Source organism: Ipomoea triloba, chromosome 2 (genome assembly GCF_003576645.1).
Source record: "Ipomoea triloba cultivar NCNSP0323 chromosome 2, ASM357664v1".
NCBI lineage: Eukaryota > Viridiplantae > Streptophyta > Magnoliopsida > Solanales > Convolvulaceae > Ipomoea > Ipomoea triloba.
Genome location: NC_044917.1, coordinates 21,877,547 through 21,894,466, shown reverse-complemented (window position 1 = coordinate 21,894,466; position 16,920 = coordinate 21,877,547). Strand labels below are relative to the sequence as shown.

At 28.5% G+C, this 16,920-nt stretch overlaps 1 long non-coding RNA gene across 1 annotated transcript; it reads right to left on the bottom strand.

Annotated features, from left to right (window-relative positions):
• Positions 1–11,637: 11,637 nt before the first annotated feature.
• On the bottom strand, positions 11,638–16,390 carry LOC116011393. Its single transcript, XR_004097013.1, has 4 exons — positions 16,151–16,390; positions 13,903–14,059; positions 12,302–12,391; positions 11,638–11,889 (listed from the first exon to the last, which is right to left on the bottom strand). It is a non-coding gene; the product is annotated as an uncharacterized LOC116011393 (long non-coding RNA).
• Between the last annotated feature and the right edge of the window lie 530 nt (positions 16,391–16,920).

The window sequence follows — 16,920 nt, the reverse complement described above, 5'->3', positions numbered from 1 at the left end:
ATCCTAGAAGACTTTCATCAATTGATTCAAGTTTGCAAGAACAATTCTACATTGAAGTTTGTATTTAGATTCTCCTAGGTAATCTTCATTTCAATTCTAGTTTCTATTTCAATTTTGATTGCAATTTACATTCCTTAAATGCAATTAGGTTTTGTGATTTTAATTCATAAGATGAGTAGCTAATTTCTATAGAGGGATTGAATGTGCAAAGTTATGATGCCTAGTGTTGATCTTTGATTCTCAAATGTGGAAGTTGATTGCTAGAATTGGATTCATTATTCTTGTTTCTTGATTGTAATGTTGATTAGATTTTAAGAGTTTTTGGCCAATCTCTGGGAAGATTAAGGCCTCAATCTAAGCATGTTAGTGATTAGAGTTGAGGATTAGCTATTTAGCTCCTTGCAATCTTGAGTTCCTATGTAGATCTAATGTTAGATTAGTAGGAAGGTATTGAAGCCTAAGTGTTTGATGAAATGCCTCTAATGCTTTTAGTTGCCTAAATAAGCACTCCTAAGCTAGGGAGACCTAGTACACTACTTGTGGAAAGGATTTGAGATCAAACACCCTTGAATAACCAATTTCGGGGTGAATCAATGTTCTCTTATTAACTTTTCTCAAATTGGTCCTATGACTTTTTATTGCACCCAAAAACTAGTCCTCTGACTATTGAAATTTAAGCCATATTAGTCCTTCGTTAGCATTTGCGTCAAAGTTGGCGTTAAAATGGATGTCAAAACGAGAAATTCAGTTTATCTACTCTATTTTAATCATATTACGAGTCCATATTCGCATATTGTGAAGCTTTTTAGTAAAATTAGGTCTTCCTCTCCTCAAACTGCAATTAAAATACTTCCTGATTATGTTTGTCATGTAATGGATATGTTGGTTTCCTAATAAAAATAAGGTCTAACTCAAGGACCAAATGTGTAATTTTCCAAATAAAAATTTAACATTTTATCATAATAATTTTCTTTTCTTTTTTTTCTTTTTATACTATTTCTCCTTTTTATGGCATTCTAATAAGGAAATGAACATGATATAAAAGAAAGATAAATATTATGATAAAAATGTTAAATTTTTATTAGGAAAAATTGTATATTTGGTCATTGAGTAGACCTAATTTTTACTAGGAAACCAACATGTTCATTACATGACATTCACAATCAGGAAGTATTTTTTTGTCGCAGTTTGAGGAAAGGAATACCTAATTTATACTAAAAAGTTTCGCAATATGCGAAAATAGAATCGTAATATGATTAGAATAGAGTAAATGAGCTGAATTTCCCACTTTGCCCTCCATTTTAACGCCAACTTGACGCTAATGCTAACAGAGGACTAATATAACTTAAATTTCAATAGTCGGATGACTAATTTTGGTGCAATTAAAAGTCATATGATCAATTTGAAAAAATGTCATAGTTAAAGGCCCATCTTGAGAATTTAGACCCTCTCTTAAACTTTAAATTTACAATTAAACACATTACCTCGTTGATTTGATGCAATTAAACTAATTAGTCGGTTACCTTTAGATAACCATTAAAAATGTGCTATCATGCAAATATTAATTAATTCAAATAAATTAATTTTATATTAAAAAAAAAAAAACTATAGAAGGAGCCATGGTCGACTTGTCCGTTTCTAGTGACCAATATTTTTTTTAAAAGTTAATTCATTTTTTAATTGAAAATTGACACAACAACTTGTTTTACCTGATTGGCATGACACGTCATATTTTGTTAACATGAAAATGGTAATGTCAATAATATGTCAACAAATTTAATGATAATCATATGATACATGCACCTTATAGTTTTTTTTTTTTTTTTTTTTTTTGTTTTTTTGTTTTTTTTTGTTTTTTTTTTTAAAGATTTTGCCACAGATTTTCTCTATCATTCATTAGTCCATTAGCAACCACTCATCTAGAATAATCATATTCAAATATGAGATTTTTTTTAAATTGATAAAAATCTAGCTAGGCTATCTTATCCAGACTCAATGGTTACCTTACTTATAGGTAATTTAATTTGACCTAATAGTGGCGTGATTCATTAGTTTTAATTAATTTCTTTTTAAAATTTCCGACCCTCCTGACAGCAACACAGCAGCTACAAGGCACTTGGGACCAATAAAGGATCACACGTGAATGTTGTCTGGATTAATTATATTATTTTAGAATACCTGTAATGAACATGGAGATTATAACATTTCCTCCAAAAATAAGGAAGATGACATTTTTAGTTTTTAAATCATATCAATACAATAGATTTTGAGCTTAGTAAATTAAAGAGAAAATATCATTTTTAGTCCCTCAACTATAATATATGTATCACTTTTGGTCCTTGACTATTAAAAATTTTAAATTAGGTCCATGACTATTCAATTTGTATCACTTTTGGTCCTTGACTATTAACATTTTAAAATTAGGTGCATGACTATTCATTTTGTATCACATTTGGTCCTGCCGTTAAATTTTCCGGCGAAGTCATCGGGGGTGACCGGCATTTTCTATTTTTTTACTATTATTTTTTATTTTTAAGTTTTTTAATTTAAAAGTTACGGAGTATTAAAATAATTTTTAAAATAAAAATTAAATAAATTAGTCGATCACCGGTGACTTCGCCGGAAATTTGGCCAGAAAATTGAACGGCAGGACCAAATGTGATACAAAATGAATAGTCATGCACCTAATTTGAAATTTTTAATAGTCAAGGACTAAAATTGATACATATATTATAGTTGAAGGACTAAAAATGATATTTGCTCTTAATTAAATTTGTATTAGAAATGTTTAACTTTTTTTTTAATACTATATTGATATGAATTATATCTCACGCGATTAGACTCATCAGATTGTACATACCATATATACCTCAATAAATTAATTTGGAGTAAGAAATTTGAGGGAAATACCATATTTTAATATTATAGTCAGAACTTTGTACATACATATAATACTTATTACAAGAAATAAATGAAGTAGATTACATATCTACTTGTATTTTTTTTTTTTTTTGAAAACTCATATCTACTTGTTAATTAGCCAATATTATAATATAAAGATATTGCTAGAGACCCATGCAATTATCACTTCAGAACATGTTATATTTTTATCGGATACACGTAGATTTCTTATTAACACAAAATGGAAAACATGTACATATTAACACATTTAAATCTAAATCTATATATATATATTAAAACAGAAGTGCTAGCTTTCCCGCTCATTTTAGTCCAAAAATTTTGAAATCGGTCAACATAATATTATATAATAATTCCTTATCAGAAATCCTAGCCTTCCTTATTTATGGCTAAAATTGACAAAATATTCAAAATATGATTCTATTCCTTATTATACACAGAAATTAATGTAATATTTTAATCAATTCCATTCCTGTATGAATATATTAATCTTGCGTATTTTTAATATATATATATATATATATATATATATATATATATATATATATATTAGTATATGATCTATGTGCTACTATAAGAACAATAACCCATTAAAATATTACGTACTATATTATTAAATTCCTCTCATGAAATTAATGTAATATTTTATTCAATTCTATTCCAGTATGAATATATTAATCTTGCGTATTTTTAATATATATATATATATATATATATATATATATATATATATATTACTATGTTAATGTATGTAATTAAATTCCTCTCATGATAATATTAAAAAGAAAAAATTCTAACAATCAATATATGATGTATATTATTGTATTCAAAAGAATATTTCTATATTATGTTGATGTATGTAATTAAATTCCTCTCATGATGATATTCAAAAAAAATTATTCCAACAACTAAATTACTATATGATGTATATTAGAGTATTAAAAAAATATTATTATATTATGTTAATGTACGCAATTTAATTTCTCTCATGATAATATTAAAAAAAAATCCAACAATCAAATTAGTATATGATGTATATTATAGTATTCAAAAAAAAATATTACTATATTATGTTAATGTACGTAATTAAAATTCCTCTCACGATAATATTAAAAGAAATTCCAACAATCAAATTACTATATGATGTATATTATAGTATTCAAAAAAAAATATTACTATATTATGTTAATGTACGTAATTAAATTTCCCTCATGATAATATTAAAAAAAAATCCAACAATCAAATTAGTATATGATGTATATTATAGTATTCAAAAAAAAATATTACTATATTATGTTAATGTACGTAATTAAAATTCCTCTCACTTACTATATTATGTTAATGTACGTAATTAAAATTCCTCTCACGATAATATTAAAAGAAATTCCAACAATCAAATTACTATATGATGTATATTATAGTATTAAAAAAATTACTATATTATGTTAATGTACGTAATTAAATTCATCTCATGATAATATTAAAAAAATAAAAATTCCAACAATCAAATTAGTATATGATGTATATTATAGTATTAAAAAAATATTACTATATTATGTTAATGTACGTAATTAAATTCATCTCATGATAATATTTAAAAAAATAAAAATTCAAAAAATCAAATTAGTGTATTATGTATATTATAGTATTAAAAAATATTACTATATTATGTTAATGTATGTAATTAAATTCCTCTGATGATAATATTCACACATAAAAATTTCAACAATCAAATTACTATATGATGTATATTATAGTATTCCAAAGAAATATTACTATATTTGGTACATGTATATATATATAAAGTTTACCAAATAAAATTATTATTGATTGATGTATACATGTAATGACTTTATTTGGTAAGCTTTATATAATCTATACTATATATAAAAGTAAAACTCTTCTATTTCATTTTTCCGTCAAAACTTTTGAGGTTTATTAATTAAATATTTTATTGGTCAAATAATTAATAAAACTTATTTGGTAAGAAAATGTAAAATGAAAATTAACTAATATCTATTAATTGGTAATATTGTTTTTATATTCGCGTATCAACACTATTAATAAAAGTTATAAAATCCCCCCTTCAACTTTCCAACACAAACTAATATTATTAATTAATTGATAAAAATATTAATAAATTTTAATTGGTAACAAAATTTTATTTACCAAATTCTGAGAATAATTAAACCATTATAATTGTGAGAACAATGAAATTTTTTTGTGTAATTTTATAATAAAAAATAATTTATTAATCATTATTTACACCAATAATAATAATTCAAATACTTATTTGTACTTCTATATCTATACTACTGTTAATGAAAATAAAATCATCATTTGTAAAATTTCCTCGCAAACAATAGTAAAGATAAAACGGAAAAGAAAGCTGATTGAAAATATAAAAAGATCCTAATGGAAAAGGAGACGAAAACTAGGCAAATTGGAAAAGGAAAAGGATATTACTAATTGATTGAAAATTATTTAAAAACTTAAAAAAATTAAATACACTTTCCTTTTAAAAATTTTAAATTATTTAAACTTTAAAAAAATTAATTAAACATGTGTTGTTAGATTTTTTATAATAATTAAAATTAATTTATTCGAATATAGAGGAGGAAGAAAAAATTAAATGCGATATGGTGAAAATGAATATACATAAGGTATAAAAGTATAATTGCACATATATTAGTGTACTTGCCTAATAATTATTATGGTAATTAAGCTAAACATCGGTCGTTAAATTTATTTTTATAATAATTATAAATAGATTATTTCTCATTTTTCCCATATTTATTTTAGTAATAATATAATTACATAAGTCATATTACATATCGATCTTTTTAAGATAATTGTAGACAAACAAGTCATATATTATTCAATTAATTGAGAATATTTTTGCGTTAATCTTATAATCAAATAAATGTACATGTAAAATATTATAATTTTTTATAATTTCATCTTTATTTTTATTATCTAAATGTATAATAAAAAAATTTATCTGTACATCGCATGGGTAATTGGACAATTATTTACTCTAATTCAAGTAAGGAAAACATCAGAAAACATAATCGATTCAACTAATTTAATCAATTGCGCTATATAATATTCGATGATATAATTTATATAATTGTATATCGATCCAAATATTTTTAAAATATTATAACAAATCCATTCCGTGCAACGCACGGGCGAAAATACTAGTATTATATATTTGAGAAACCTAAACATTATATAAAAACTAATGAAGGTAAGATTTTAATAGGAATAAAAAGTGCATTGGTATAATCATGGTTGCAGTAGGCGCTAGGCGCTAGTCGGGCGGTAGACTAGCGCCTAGCGCCTAAGCGGTCTAGGCGGCGCCTAGGCGGTTCTAAATGGCGACTTATAAAAACAAAAAATTAATTCATGTGTGTGGGTGTATGTAGAGATGTCGAAACGGGCCGGCGGGCCCCGCCCCGCCAAAACCCGCCTTATGGCGGGGGCGGGCTAAAAAGCCCGCCAAAATACGGGCCTAAGGGAGGTCGGCCAGCCCCGCCCCACCTTAAGCCTGCGGGTCTTGGCAGGGGCTCGCCAAATTTTAAAATTTTTAAATTTAAATAAAAATTAATATAAAATGGTAATAAGTGTATACTAAAATAATTTGATTAGTTTAAATATATAGTAATGTATTTGTACTTTTTTAAACACAATAATAAATAATTAACAGTTTATTAGTTTATATATTTTTTGATCTAACAATTTAGTTTATATATATAACATTAGTTTACTGACGATTAACTATTTAACTCTAATTAGATTAGTTTATTAGTTTATTTTTTTTTTTGATCAATAGTTTAGTTTATATATAACATTAGTTTACTGTAATTAGCTAACATTAGTTATTAGTTTATAGAGTAAAATACCAGTGGAGGTCCTCCGACTTTGATGGTCTCGCCACTTTTAGTCCTCAACTTTTAAATTAACCACTTTTAGTCCTCCAACTTTGATGGTACTGCCACTCTTAGTCCTCAACTTTTAAATAAACCACTTTTAGTCCTCTTACTTTTTGTTTCTAGCCACCTATGGTCCTTCCTTTACAATTGGACATCTAATGTCATTTTCTCAAGGGCAATTCAGCCATTTGGTGCAAAATTTAGTGTTAACAAAGGAGAGTGGAGAATATGGTTTCTTCAAATATTCTGATGAGGAAACATAATACTTAATACATTAATTATGAAATGACTGAATTGCCCTTGAGAAAATGACATTAGATGTCCAATTGTAAAGGAAGGACCATAGGTGGCTAGAAACAAAAAGTAAGAGGACTAAAAGTAGTTGATTTAAAAGTTGAGGACTAAGAGTGGCAGTACCATCAAAGTCGGATGACTAAAAGTGGTTAATTTAAAAATTGAGGACTAAAAGTGGCGGTGCCATCAAAGTCGAAGGACCTCCACTGGTATTTACTCTTAGTTTATATATATAACATTAGTTTATAGTAAACTAATGCTAACTTTATATATATATATTACACACACTAATATTAGTAATATAATTAAGTTGACAAGAAATTTAATGTTATAAATTTACTACGTACTATAGCATATATATTTTAATAAAATTTTTATTATTCATTTTGCGGGCCCCCGCCGGCCCGCCCTGCCAAGCCTGCCGGTTAGGCGGGGGCAGGCTAAAAAGCCCGCCAAAATACGGGCTCAGAATATCAAAGCCCGCCCCGCCCTTTTTGCGGGGCGGGGCGGGCTAACCCGGCGGGCTAAACCCGTTTTGACGGCTCTAGGTGTATGTCATATATTATATTATATATATTATATATGTATCTCTTACTTCTCTTACTTATATAAATAAATAAATTTAAATATATATAAATATAATAATGAAATTAACAAGGTCGACTCGCTCAAGTTAACTCGGTTAACTCTGCCGAGTTGGGCGAGTTAACTCAGCCAAATTCGGCCCAGTCGGCCGCCAACTCGGCCTAGTCAGCCGTGTTAGGCGCTAGGCGGCCGGCCACCTAGGCGGACGCCTAGGGAGCAATTCGCCTCGGTCTAGGAGCGCCTAGCGCCTAGGCGGGGACTTTTGCAATAGTGGGTATAATTAGTCAGAATAATAGCTTGTACATTATGTTTATTTTTTGGTACATTTATATATTGTATTCAATTTCAACCTTTTTCCATTTTTTCTTTCTAAATTGTTAACATTGTTAAATATAAAAATTTGTATATTATATTGTGCTCACTTTTTTGTAAGTTAGGATTTTTTAAAAAAATAAAAATTTACAATTTTTCCTTTTCCTTAAGTTCATAATATATTACTCCCTAATAATTTCTATTGTCTTTATTTCATTAATTATCATTTTATTATTATTTATTGAGAAATTTAATTATATTTTTAGTCATTGACTATTGTAGTATTGTCATATTTAGTTCTACTTGTTTAATTTTGCCTAACTATATCTTTGACTTTCATTTGGTTACCACAATTAGTCATATGATATGATATGTTTAAATTTCTGTCATTCAAATATTAATTAAGAGGGCTAATATATATTTCATAATTCAGATCTCTTAGTTTAACATATAAATGTTCTCTTTCCTATTAACTTATTTGATTAATTGAATGATGCAATTAAATGCTAACAATCTTTATGTTGGAAATTAGTTAAAATAGCAGTTAAGTGGTCATTTTGAGACAATATTTCAAATGTGGTTCACTTATAATTTGGATCAAGTCAAAGTGAATTCAGATTCTCCAAAATAGGATGTTTAATTTGATATATTATTTAGCCAAAAATAGATAATAAGTGAATAAGAAATTGATTCTAAAAATTTACCTATTGAATAAAAAAAATGGAGGTTTGAAAGACTTTTAAGTACCTTTAATTTGTCCGGCATTGAAAAATATGTGATCAGTTTGTACTAGTATAAATACAATTTAACTTTTAAAGAAGTTTGAATTGTAAGCATAAAAATTTTCTCGTGTGAAGACAAAATTTAATTTTTTTTTTTTTTAAAAAGATAAGGGTCAAATAAGTCATTGAACAATACATAAAAGTGCAATTAAAACACTTGAACTATTAAAAAAAACTACAATTAGACATCTAAACTTAGAAAAAGTGCAATTAACCCAATTTGACATATTATTGCAAGTAACCTTCAGGTTAAAGGTGATTGGAATGTCACATCAATTAGATATCCGATCAACAACAACAACAACAATAGTTGTTGGTTTTATCTCCACGGAATGGTCGAACGGCAGGCCAACACCACCGGAAAATCGACTAAACGTACATTATCGGAAAACTAGAGTAACTTTTCAGCCCTCTTTGTATTACGAATTGCCTTTGAGTACAATGAGTTGCTTATGCCTCTCTAGGGCTTAGAACCCCTATTTATACAAGCTAATTAAGAGTGATTTCTCCCTTAGGAAACTTCTAAACTACTTTAGGAACTCTTTCCTTATTAAAACATGACGGTTGGCACCAAGATTTTTTTAAAACATATTTTAATTTTTATAATAATAATAATTTTTAAAAATAAATATTTAATAATTTTTAATTATTATTATTATTATTATTATAAAAATTAAAATACTAAAAAAAACAATTGGCCACCAATCGCCATGGCAAAAATAGCCAAGCTTTATTTTTTAATTTTTAATTTTTTAATAAATTATTATTATTATTATTATTATTATTATTATTATTATTATTATTATTATTATTATTATTATAAATAGTAGAGGAAATGACGGTTTTAATCCATTACTAAGAAATTATATTAAAATTAACATTGCACTTCAATTTATCAAATTATTGAAGGACATATTAGTCATTTCATAGGGTTTTCTCGAATTCTATAGTAGTGTAATATATGACTCGTATATCTTATTTGTAAAGGAAAAATGTCAAATAGGCCCTTGAACATTACTCAAGAAGTCAATTAGACCCTTAAACTTTGAATTAAGCCCTTAAACATATTATTTTAGAGCATTAAGGCCCAAAAATCGATTGGTGACCTATAATTACAAGTCACTGCAGTTCTGCGCGAACCTCTAGCGCCATTCCGATCATATTCCGATAAAAAACACCGACAAAACGGTCGCCGATGTCGTTTGGTTGCCTTCTCTAGTGAAGGAGAATGTGAGTAGTTTCGTTGCCTTCTCCTTCGCGGGAGAAGGAAACCCATTTGGTCGCCTTCTTCGACAAATAAGGAGGCAGACCCATCTGGTCGACTTCTCCGGCAAAGGAGGAGGCAGATCCATCTGGTCGCCTTCTCCCTCGCCAGAGAAGGCGACCAAATGACACCAACGACCATTTCATCGGTGTTTTTGCCGGAATATGATTGGAATCTCGTTAGAGGTTCGCCGGAACCCTAGTGACATCTAATTACATGTCACCAGTCGATTTTTGGGTCTCAATGCGATAAAATAATATGTTTAAGGGTTTAATTATAACCTTTAAAAGTTTAAGAGCCTAATTGACTTCTTGAGTAATATTCAGGGGCCTATTTGATAATTTTTCCTATTTGCAATGTTTTTGCTTCTTACATAGAGTTTTTATGATCATTTAAGCAAAATGGACGCTTAAATAAGTTACATTGATTATATTTGTGAATTATAATATGTGAATATCAATTTTTTGTATTAACATTTCTTTATGAGAGCAAACTATTTTATAACATTTTTTTATTTGTCAAAGATATAATAATATGCTTGTGTTTTTGTTTTTGTTTTGTTTTGTTTTGTTTTTTTTTTTTTATTTCTTGTTGCAAATAGAAAATAGAAAATTGAAAAATGCAATTGTGGTAGTACTACTATTTTTTTCGTTTTTTAGAAAATAGAAATGACATATGAATTGAATGTGCTTGAAGCCTCGCTCTAACTTATTGCATTATTTCTTTTAAAAAAAACTTATTGCATTATTATTAGTATTAACATAATTTGTTAGTAGTGGATTAAAAGAGTTAATTTCATTTTTGGTCCTAGATTTATATGTGTCATTCCACTTTTAGTCCTTTTTTTTTTTTAAACATCCCATTTTGGTCCTAGTATTATTGTGGCATGACCATTTTTGGTCCTTTATCAACAAAATCGTTAAAATTCTCATAATTGCAAGGGCATTTCGATCTGCAAATAGAGATTTTTTTCAAAAAAGCAAAAACAAATATATAGTGGATCAACTTACTTTGTAAAGAAAAGATCAAAATGTCCTTGTACTTAACGTCATTTTAACGATTTTGTTGAAGGAGGACCAAAAATGGTCATGCCACAATAATACTAGGACCATATGTGGATGTTTTAATAAAAAAGGACTAAAAGTGGACTACCGCCTATAAAACTAGGACAAAAAATGGAATTAACTCGGATTAAAACTACCACTTCAAACATAATTAAAGGAGAATATCTGTGTATAGTAATAATTAATGGATTGAGTCTATAATGTGGGTATAATTAATAGAATAAATCCGTCATTTATTATTATTATTATTATTGGACATCTAAGTCTGCAATCCATATTGATGTGACATTACAATCACCTTTAACTTAAAGGCTACATGCAATAATAAGTCAGATTGGACTAATTGCACTTTTTTTTTTAAAAGTTCAAGCTGCTTCTTCTTCTTCTTCTTCTTCTTTAAATTTGATAGATAAATTGCACTTTTATGAATAATTCAATACCATTATCTAAAAAATATATGACTACATACAATAATATCAAAGTAAAATAAAATTCACTTTTATTTATTTCACATAATATTTATTTAACTGCACAATCCACAATATTTGACATAGTACACGCATAAACACGACTTAAATTTGATTCATAGTCGCTGTCACGTACTTAGCTTCCTGCACAACATTTATTTAACAATAATCACAACTACGACAGCAACAAACACTACAATTCCCCATGTGACGCAAATAAAGCTCAAACATCATCTGTTGGATTCATTGGCTCACTGCTGCACCTATCTGCAAAATTAAGTCAATTTAAGGAATCTTGTAAGCATATAGAACCATTATTTTATTATTTTCTTTATTAAATGTCAGAAAAATTAACACAATTACTAAAAACTTAATGTTCGGTGCTTTAGGGAGAGTATAGTACTAATAATTATATTAACAATGTTATTAACGTTATGAATTTTTATCCTTGAAAAATAAATTAAAATTATATTAAATTTATATATATTTCATTCATTAAAACTCTTAAATAAAATAAATTTTATTAATATAAAAGTTATTATTCATATATTTAACATAAATGTCCTTATTGATCATTATTTATGATATCAATTTCAAGGCTACCATTTTTTTCAAATACACATTACTTTTATTGCTCTAACCACATGGTAGGTCACATGTTGATGGGGTAAAATCTTACCTCAAGTTGAGCATGCGTGAGAGAATAGATTCTTGCAAAGGTTCGGCGACTAACATGTAAAACATCCCCATGACTCCAATGTGGCTCAGCCTAGTGCAATAATTAGACACAAGCGTTAGCATTTCTCCCTCGACAATCTTAATAGAATCGGGTTGAGGATAACATGTTGTCATTCCTACAATATAATCGGCTTCATTTCCTACTTCCATTCCCTCTCCATAAATGGGGAACGATGAGCATATTGTCCGCCCATCGTAAATTAATTCAAAATACATCGATTTAAAAAAAAAAAATAGATAGTGAGACACATAGACATGTAAGATAAAGTAATGAACTAATGCTATATTTGGTTCTCTAACAATACCAATTTTGTCAATTTTAATTTGGAAGACTGAGTTTAACATTCTTCTATCAAAATATTGTGTTGATTGCTATTGTGCTATGTAGGTATAAAGAAATAAAGAAAAAAAATTCTCTTTGTTGAGTGAATTTTTTCATATTTGACAAAGTATGAGAGAGAAATACTGATGGTAACTTAGTCATAAATTTTGACAAATTACCGTTTTGTTTTTGACAATAATGGCTCTGTTTGGCTAAGCTTATTTAGGAACTTATAGCTTATTTTAAGCTACTAATAAGCTATAAGCTCTGTTTGGTAATGTTCCTAAAATAAGTTAGTAGCTTAAAATAATAGCTTATTTTGAAAAGCTACTTTAGGTATCTTTTCAAAAGTAAGCTAGTAGCTTTTTAACTTTTTTTCCATCTTTATTCTTATTATTTTAAATAAATGACATCATTTACCCCTCTAAATTAAAATCCTTTTTGACTTTTTCTCTTCAATATATTGGTTGTAATTTCAATTTGACATTTGTGTTTGAACATTAATTTTTGTATGAACTAATCTTATGAATTATAAACATTTTGTTTTAGTTTATATATTTTCAGATATATGTTCTTACTTTATATTTTATTAAAATATATTGATTTTATTATTTTATATTTTAATATATAAACAAACCTATTTAAATTTAAAAGAATTTAAATTGTATGGAGATGTCTTTTTTAGTCTTTTTTCATTAATTAGCTTATCAGAAAATTAATTTTACCAAATACTTTTAAACATGACAGTTAGCTTCTTTGTAGGATTCGAACTCATGCCTTTTAGCAAGATAACCTTGATTTTGTCCATTGGATCATATTTACTCATGACAACTAGCTTAACAGCTTTTCAGATTTCAACTTCAAACTTATAATTTTTCAGTTTTCAACTACTTTTCAACTTTCAGCTACTTTTTCAGATATGTTTACCAAACACAGCCCATACATAATTCTCAAAAACTTGAACACAAACTTAAACGTGTCACAAGACGCCGTAGTCATGTACTAAAACATACTGGTCGATTTTAATTTAAAATCAAAGATTAAAAGTGAACAAATCAAATCACTATATATAATTTGAATTCCTGGCATATATTGAAAGCAAATGTTCATTTCATGTCTTGCATGCGTAGCGCAAAACCAAGGAGAATACAAATGAAGACACCATGAAATCAAGTAGAAAAGTATACCAAAAGGAAGAAACAAATTAAAGTAAAAAATACCTCTCCCCATAAAGAGCTGAACCAATCCCTCCTATGTGCTGGTGGGCAACACCGTAGATGACATCTCCTCCACTTACCAAATTTACACATACTTTTGGTATCAACACACTTCTCCATTAGCCATGGTAGCAGGGCATGACTCAAATTCATACTCAAACTGAATCAACATATACCAACTTTAATTACTTATTAAAAATTTCAATGAGAAAGTGTTGCCACTAATTAAAGCATCGTCTCTCGTTTTTTAATTTATTTGAATAAATTCAAATACAATTAGGGTGTGTTTGGAAACCCGGAAAATGATTTCTGGAAATCATTTTCCGGGTTTCCTTTGTTTGGGAACACATGAAAAATATGGTCAACGGAAAACAATTTCTGTTGACCAAGGAAAATCAAGCCAAATTTTCGGAAAACAACTTCCGAAATTTTTTTCCGGAAGTCATTTTCCGGAACAATGGCGTAGCTACGGAAATGGTCCAAGGAGGTTGGGGGACATCTGGTTTCCTGTTAGGGATAGGTTTCCGCCGGAAATCGTAGATTTAGTTTTTTTTTTTTTTTTATAATTTAAATTTTATTTTAAACAAATATTATATTTTAATAATATTATAATTTTTATATTTTTATATTTAAATAAAATAATTAAAATGTTTAATTATATAATTCTACCCATTTTCCTACTCATTTTCCAGAAAATGAACCAAACACAAAAAGACAATTTTCTATAATACATCAAAACACTGGAAATGAAGCCATTTTCCGGAAAATAAATCATTTTCCAGAAAACATTTTCTAGAAATCATTTTCCTGCTTTCCGAAGTCATTTTCCTGCTTTCCAAACACACCCTTAGATTATTTTGAACTGAAAAAAATCTGAAGGTGCATCTTGTAGAGATTTATTTTACCATATGTAAATATTTTTTCCTCATTCTTTGTAATGTGATTAGTCAATCATAGGATTTCCTTACCTTTATTTTTATTGTTACCATTAGGGTAGCTAGTATATATATGCTTAGGTTTCTTCATTGTTAAATACAATCAATATACAATATTTTTCCATTCTCCAATATGGTATCAGAGCAAATCTCTACACATCTGAACTCAAAACTAATTAATGCAATTGTAAAGCCTGCATGAATTGATGGTCGTATTAATCCATTTTAAATACAGGCAACAACAGAAGGTTACAGCCAAAAAAGAAAAGGAAGAATATTTCTAAGATTGAAAATATACGTAAAATAATTTAAGAAAAAATCAATACTTTTGTTATTTTGACGATAAACATTGCACCTTTTTGTTTTTTGTTTTTTTTTTTGTTTTTTGGTGAGAAAAACCCGCAACTACTGCATAAAATAATTTAAGAAAGAATATAGGTCCCTAATCAGGTGAGAACCATGTCTCAGAATTCAAAATATCCATATATATAATTATCGCTGTAGGTTACAATGTAGTATCTGTTCATAGCTACTTTCTCAACCTACTGAAACTCGAACCCACTCCCATCATTCATGTGAGAGTATTTTTCGGGATACCGGGTGCCACTAGACCACAAGGTCTTAGGCATATATATATATATATATATATATATATAAATCTGCAAGTGTGGACGCGTCTTAACCTACCTGTGAACAGTGCGGACACACAACTCAATGTTTATAAAATGCACCACTCAATATTAGAAAACGCACCACATGAAAATACACAAAAACACCAAAAACACACCACACACCCAAAATAATGCATCACAACTCCCCTGTCCCTAATTGTGTATTTCCAAACACTATATGATGTATATTTCCATACTTAGTGGTGTATTTTTCGGTGATGTGTATCAAACAGTGCATATTTGTGTGGTGCATTTTCTAACACTGAGTGATGCAAATGAGGATATGTTGAAGTAGCCGAACATGGAAAAGGCACCCAAACTGCCATCTCTCAAATATCAACTCTGCTTTTCAAATTTATTCTTATGTGTTTAGCCAGCATTCTTGTGCTTTCATCAGTCATTTTTGAGCTTCTAGCTCTATAGTTGTATGGTGATGAGTTTGAATAAGTTGTAACTCTGCACACAATGCATATTCTAATTTCAGTTTTTCTGCTTTAAAAAAATCACAATACACCCCAACACCACAAAAAAAACACATTCAACAACAAAAATCAACTCAAAAAAAAATAATAATAATATATAACAATCTAAAACACCAAAAATGTCAAAAAAAAAAAAAACAACAAAGAGAACAGCAACACCAACCTGGTTCTGACGCCAACGCCGCACCTACAGCCCTCTTGCCCGGCCGCGACCCTCCTCGCTCTGGCATTGACTACGGACTCAACATCGCCGGCGACTGATAACCAACAACGTAACGAACCTTACGAGGACCACGCAATTAACTCGCCGACGCTCATGACTAATCGCCAACCGCCACCTTTAAGCTTCTAAAACGTCAACCAACGGAGAGAAAATCGGTGTTGCAATTGACGGCGCAGGATGCTCGAAAATTGGAAAAGATAATGAAAAGCCTAACGAGCCGTCCCCTTAAGCATAATACCATAATTAAAACACTCTATAATTAAAAACGCCGTTCAAAATACAAAACTACCCCCAACCTTGAGTGGGATGAAAACACGCCTAATTTAACCCAAATAAAACCTAAAATTGCATTTAATCTACACCCTTAATTTTTAAAATCCAATGCACAAGATTTATCCTCATAATCCTCTATAATGTATGAGTCCTCACTTGAATACATTTCTCTCTCTCTCTATATATATATATATATATATATATCTAAAAACATAATAACTCTCAATCAATGTTATATCCTTGATTTATGTCCCTCTTTTTGCATGCTAATAAATGTGTACATTTTACTTTAAATGTTGTACATTTCAATGTTATTAGACAAAATTGTCCCTACTACATTCTTGTTATACAAAACTACCCTTACACCGTTAGTTTTAACTCCATCATTATTACCCAACACCTATATCTATCATATCTTTTTCCTATTATTTAATTGT